Raw genomic sequence first — 6,939 nt, 5'->3', positions numbered from 1 at the left:
GAGCAGAACATCAGTTTTGAAGGTCATAAGGCCCAGAGATATGTGCAAATGCTACCAGAAGATGGGTCCCAGTGGAGTCACCAAATGGCATCATCACTGCAGCTCACAGCTGACCCAGAAAGTTTTTTGGAAGCTTGTCTTTGTTCTGAGGTGTTGCGTGAGTGTGTCTTATTAGAATATCCTGTGTCACTCACTGGTTCCAACTTAACTGGGAGGTAGGAGAAGTTGTCTGACTCTGTCACAGGAAGGCCTGGAATCAAAAGTTGGAGAATTTCCCAGCACAGGAAGAGTGTTCAAAATAGGTAGGCAACCCCAGTAGGTTAAAAATCTACCTCAGGGGGACTTGAATCAAGTGACTTTCCTCCTAACATCCCTAAACCCTTTCTTTCTAAGAAGTGTAATGCCTGGTAATACTGAGATGATTTACCTCCAACAACTTAAGAATTGTTTAGAGTTCAATCACCTTTACAATTCTAGGTCACTTTTTAAACAGTGATTTAATAGGACAGAGCAAAGCCCATTTAGCTGCAGAAGAAGAAATTAAAAACTTCAGGTATTCTAGACCTTTTAAGTGTAATTTAAGCTCTTCTGCATCTGCCCCACCTCACTTTTTTTCCAAAACAGTTTTTCTTTTCTTCTTTTCATTTTTACTTAGGGGTTTAGTGATAATGGTGTACTAAAAGTAATCTTTCAGATCTCTTGTCAATTGATATTTCCATAATTCACAAAAAAAACATTTAAAAGAAAAATAAAAGTGAGTTAAGGAACACTGAATTAGGTTAATATGCTTGTAAAAGTTATTTGAAAAAGTAAATGATAACAATTCTTGTTATTATAATACACAATAGAAATTATTAAAGCACAATAAAATGGATTTATTAACCAAATGGTCAGAAATTCAGAGATACTATGAATTGTACACAGTTGTATATGATAAATGAACTAGAAATTTGACAGCCTTAGTTTGAACTCCCTGATGACAGACAAGGATTCAAATAAGAGCAAGAAGACAAGAGACAAGAAAGGTGTGGAGAGCAATTGTGGTGAGCCGTTTCTGTGAACTGTGGCCGCCATTACAAGATGGCGCTGGTTTCCCCTGTAGTCTGTGACAAACAACTCCTTATCAGAATGAGTTGGCACGCTGTGACTTGGCACCCTATGAGAAAAGTCCACGTGGCAGCTTCGCATTGGGGCTTGAGGTGCTTTATTAAGGCTGGGAGGGGCATCCAGGGGATAGAAGAAAAAGTATCAAGGACCTGAATAAACTGCTGAGAGAAGATTCCCGAGTTGCGTCTTCCTTGCGGGCAAGGGGTCGCGACAAGCAATGACAGAGAGCCCCCCCCCACAAACACACCTAGGTCTGAGGGGCCTGCCACCCTGAGGAGGGACTGCCCTACTCCTCTAGGTGGGGGGGAGCTCCCCTCCCCACAACCCAAGTCAGAGGGGCTTCCCCTCTGGAGGGTGGAGTGCCCTCTTCCCTGGGTGCAGGGTAGGGGTGGGGAGCTCCCCCTTTACCCTGACACCCAGGTCCAAGGGGCTTCCCACCCAGAGGGTGGAGTGCCCTCTCCCCTGGGAGTGGGGTGGAGGGGGGAAGCTCCACCCCCACCATGACACCCAGGTCCGAGGGGCCTGCCCCCCAGAGGGAAGACTGCCCTCTCCCATAGGTGGGGGGGAACTCCCCCCCACACACACACAGGTCAGAGGGGCCTCCTCCTTGAATGGGGGAGTGCTTTCTCCCCTGGTTGAGGGGTGGAGCTCCCCCCTCCCACACCCAGGTCAGAGGAGCTTCCTCTCTGGCATGGGGAGTGTCCCTCTGCCCTGGGTGCTCTGGGGAGCTCATCCTGACACCCTGGTCAGAGGGGCATTCCCTCCTGGAGGGTGGAGTGACCCTCTGCCCTGGGTGCACTTGGGAGCTCCCCCCCCACCTGAACACGCAGGTCTGAGGGGCCTTCCCCCTGGAGGGTGGAGTACCCTCTCCCTTGGGTGCCGGGGTGGGGGTGGGGAGCTCCCGCTTTACCCTGACACCCAGGTCCGAGGAGACTCCCACCCAGAGGGGGAAGTGCCCTCTCCCCTGGGTGTGAGGTGGGGGGGAGATTCCCCACACACCCGGACACCCAGGTCTGAGAGTCCTGCCTCCAGAGGGTGGAGTGCCCTCTCCCCTGGATGCGGGGTGGAGGGAGGGGAGCTCCACCCCCACCAGGACACCTAGGTCCTAGGGGCCTCCCCCGCGGAGCTGGGACTGCCCTCTCCCCTAGGTGGGGGAGGGAGCTCCCCCCCACACACACACCCAGGTTGGAGGGGCCTTCCCCTTGGATGGAGGAGTGCTTTCTACCTTGGGTGAGGGGTGGAGCTCCCCACACACATCCAGGTCAGAGGAGCCCCTCCTTGGAGCGGGGAGTGTCCCTCTGCCCTGGGTGCACTGGGGAGCTCCCCCCGACACCCAGGTCCTAGGGGCCTCCCCCCTGGAGGTTGGAGTGTCCTCTCCCCTGGGTGACAGGTGGGGGTGGGGAGCTCCCCATTCACCCTGACACCCAGGTAGGAGGGGACTCCCCACTGGAGCTGGGAGTGCCCTCTCCCCTGGGTGCAGGGGGAGCTCCCTTCACCCACCCTGACACCCATTTCCTAGGGGCCTTCCCCCCAAGGAGGTAGTAACCTCACCCCTGGGTGCAGGGCAGGAGCCCCACCCTGACACCCAGGTCAGAGGGGCCTCGAATCTGGAGGATGGAGTGTCCCTCTGCCCTGTGTGCACTGGGGATCTCTCCCCACCAGGGTCACCCTGGTCAGAGGGGCCTCCCCCCTGGAGGGAGGAGTGACCCTCTGTCCTGGGCATGCTAGGGAGCTCCCCCTCACCCAGACACCCAGGTCTGAGGGGCCTCCTCACCGGAGTAGGGAGTGCTCACTTTCCTGGGTACAGGGGGAGCTCCCCCACACCCACCCTGAAACCCAGGTCCCAGGGGCCTTCCCCCGAGTGGGGAGTACCCTTGCCCCTGGGTGCGGGGCGGGAGCTCCACCCCTCCACCCAACACTGAGGTCAGAGGGGCCTCCCCCAAGGAGGGGGGCAGTGCCCTCTCTCTGGGTGCTGAGGGAGGGGGAGATTCGCCCCCCACCAAAACCCAGGTCCAAGGGGCCTGACCTCTGGAGGGGGAAGTGCCCTCTCCCCTGGGTGCTGGGGTGGGGGGGACCTCTCCCTCTGACACCCAGGTCATAGGGGCCTCACCCCTGGAGGGAGGAGTGCCCCTCTGCCCTGGGTGCTCTGGGGAGCTCCCCCGGACACCCAGTTTAGAGGGCCTCACCCCTGGAGCAGGAGTGCCCTCTTTGTTGGGTGCGGAGTGGGGGAGCCCCCCCACACATCCCGGTTATTGGGGTCTCCCGCCTGGATGGTGGAGTGCCCTCTCCCCTAGGTGCGGAGGGGGGAGCTCTCCCCACTGACACCCAGGTTAGAGAGGCCTCCCCCCTGGAGGTGGGAGTGCCCTCTCCTGTGGGTCCCGAGGGGCAGAGCTCCCACCCCACTCTCCCAGGTTACAGGGGTCTCACCCCTGGAGGGGGGAGTGCCCTATCCACTGAGTGCGGCTGGGGGGAGTGCCCTCTCCCCTGGGAGCGGAGGGGGGGAGCTCCCCACACACACACCCAGGTCCAAGGGGCCTCCCCCGCCCCAGAGTGGGGAGTTCCATCTCCCCTGGGTGTGGGTGGGTGGAGCTCCCCCCACCCACCCCAACACCCAGGTCCGAGGGGCCTCCCTACCCAGGGGGGAGTGCCCTTTTCCCTGGGTGCTGGGGGGGAGCTCCCCCCCCCATCCTGACACCCAGGTCCATGTGGCCTCCCCATGGAAGTGGGAGTGCTCTCTCCCCTTGGTGCAGGGGGGGGAGAGGGAGGGAGTTCCCCCACCCACCTGACACCCAACCAAAATGGGCTCTCCTCTCAAGTACTGTGCTGGCCCTGGGCACAAGGATCGCAGACGGGGCATGGCAGTGTCATGTATCTAGGGAGGCGTAGTAGCCCGGCACAAAAGCGGCTTTAGTAAAAGCAGGATAAAAGATAAGTGATTCTATGACATACTTATAATGGAAGAATCTCTAAAAAAAATAAACACTTAGAATTTCATGAACTTGAATATTTTGGATCATTCATCTTATCTCTAGCTACCCTAAAAATACTCATTTCATTGAAGTAAGATTGCTACACATTATGTCCTTCATTTAGGATGAATTAAATGAAATTACCTGGCACATCTGACACTGTGGTTTGAATGTGTTCTCTCCACAGTTAAGCAGTTAGTAGCATGATCGTCTTAGGAAAGGCTACATAGGATGTGGATGTAGCTCAGTGGCAAAGCTCTTGCTTTGTGTGTGTGCAGCCTGGCTTCAATCATCAGCCCAGGTTGGGCAAGCTGCACACTATATGAGAATGCAGCATCCCCACCAATCCTCCTCCAGGGAAGAAGTGGTCTTTTCCAGGTTACCCAACCTGCTATCACCTGGATCTTAGACTTCCCAACCTCCAGAACCAGGAGAAAATACATTTCTGTTCCTTATAAGTTATTCATTTGTGGTATTCTGTTCTAGTAGCACAAGTGGAATAAGTCAGAGTTAGTTAATGAAGTGTTCTACACTTTATATTGAATGTGGTTTATACACAGCAGTCTCCCCTGCCTCTATCTGAGGATGTCATTTAATTTACCCATGGTTTCATTTACTCCCTCCGTGGTCAGGCTGTGGTTGAAATACCAGTATGTCTTCGCTCTTTCCAGAGAGATTAGTGCATGTGAGAAAATCCTTTATTACAGCCTATTGTTGTGTTTCTTTATTGAGTTGTTATTAATTTATTTTATTGAGTTATTGTTCATAACTAACTTATAAGTTAAACTTTATCGTAGGTATGCATATACAGGAAAAAACATCACATGTATGGCATATGTGTGCACACCATGCTCTGGATAAGTTTGACATAAATTTTAGACCTGCAATTTTGCTTATAAATAATATATATGCATATTTATAATATATATAAATAATATATATTTTTATTATGTTTTTTTATATATATACACACACACATATACATAAAAGGTAAGTTTTAAAAAACGCACTATCATTAGATGATCTAAAATTGAATTATCATTCTTTAATCCATAAAAGCCAATCAGTATTCAATCTCCTTACTTGTCTCTCTCAATGTTTCTTAACAAGTGTATGTTGCAGTTGGTTAAGATATCTGATAAGTCTCTTTTCATCTACAGATTTTTCATCCTTCTTGCTTTTTTTTGCCTTATCCCCTCTTTTGTTAAGTGAGGAAGTTGAGTGTTTTACTGTAGATTTTTTATCATTCTATATTTTGTTCATTGTGTCCCTGTGTGCTCATTCAACATGCTTCTCTTCCCTCTGAGTTTCCTGTAAACTCTGAGTTAGGTCTTGAGGCTTGATGAGACTTGGCTTATTTTGCAGGGTAGGAATGTGAAATACTTGGTGGTGTTTGGTTCTGTGGGGAATTTATTGGGAGAGTCTGGTTGTCCCTTTCTTAACCATTCATGATGGTTAGGATTTATTGATATCTGTGATTTGGTGTTGCTCCCATTGATTGTCTGAATAACTGAGTTACAGATATTTAAGACTTCTTTTAGTTTACATGACTAGACAGTACGTGAGAATCATTTTAATTATTCACAGTCAGAATTAAGTTTCATACTGTTTAGAACGTGTGTAATCATTCTAGAAAATTAGAAAAAAAAAACATATTGATAAAATTTGTTTTCAAAATACCAGCATCTTCTGCTGTGTATATAGATTTTTTGTTTGTTTGTTTTGCTGTTATTTTCAGAAAGGATGTTAGGACCTCTCTAATTTGCTGAGGCTTGCCTTGGACTTGCAATCCTTCTGTCTCAGCATCCTAAACTGCTAGGATTACAGGAATGCCCCACTGCACCCAGCATTGTATATTATTTTGATTACATTAAAGAAAGGTATTTTTGTTGTTTCCTTGCTTGGATTTTAATTTTATCCCTGCTAATTATTTTTGGTATACAGAATAATTAAGAGTTTTGTATTGTAACTTGAAGTGTGGGATTTTTTGAAGAGAGATGATCAGAGTCATAAAACTAAATGAAAGACCTCTTATAGAAGGATTTATTTTCCTTTTCTACTTTGCTAACAACCTTGAGAGAAATACAGAGTAAATATGACAGTTTCACCAAAAGTACCCAGTCTTACTGTGTTCAAATTGTGTTCCTTTCAATGAGAAATATGCCTGCCTGAGATTTTTACTCCTGGTGTATGGTGTAATTTTTCAAAAGTCCTTGAGCTAATCTAGTTCTCTAAAGTGATTTCTTGCCCATCTTTCTCTTTTTGTATGTGTGACTTTGTGAAAGAGTTTGACAAAGCTTGGCTATTGGTGGTCAGATGCAGCAGATATCACATTTAATAAGTCATCATTGGGATAACGTTTGAATAGCATCTTTTTTTTCCTTTTAAGACTTTTAAGAACCCAGTTTAAGTGATGCAGAAGAAAAGAAGGTTCAGAATGCAGAGGAGGGCATAGGAAAGGGGTGGTGAGAAAGGAGTGGAGAGGCAAGAAAGCACACACATACAAGTACATTTTCTCCCCACATATTAACTTAAAGGAAGGCGTTCTTCCAACACACTGAAGGAAAAGGCAAGCCATCTGCTGAACCTTCTATTTGTCCTTCAAACTAAGACTTGTTCTTCTGAGTTCCATCTGAGCTTTACACAGCTCAGATGACCTGAGGAATCTTGGGCAGTGAGTGATTCTTCCACTCTCTGTGGTTCACTTAGGTATCATTGGGACTGAGTGAATAGATGAGAACATTCGACTTGAAATGGAGAGTAGAGAGTCTCATTTCATCCTCCTTAGTCTAAATGTGTTCCCAATATTTGTTTTTTAGGTGGTAGAGGTAAGCATGGAGATCACTTTTAACATTTTCAGCCT

This window comes from Urocitellus parryii, chromosome 7 (assembly GCF_045843805.1).
Source record: "Urocitellus parryii isolate mUroPar1 chromosome 7, mUroPar1.hap1, whole genome shotgun sequence".
Lineage (NCBI taxonomy): Eukaryota > Metazoa > Chordata > Mammalia > Rodentia > Sciuridae > Urocitellus > Urocitellus parryii.
The sequence above is the reverse complement of the archived record's forward strand: the minus strand, read 5'-3'. Positions refer to the sequence as shown.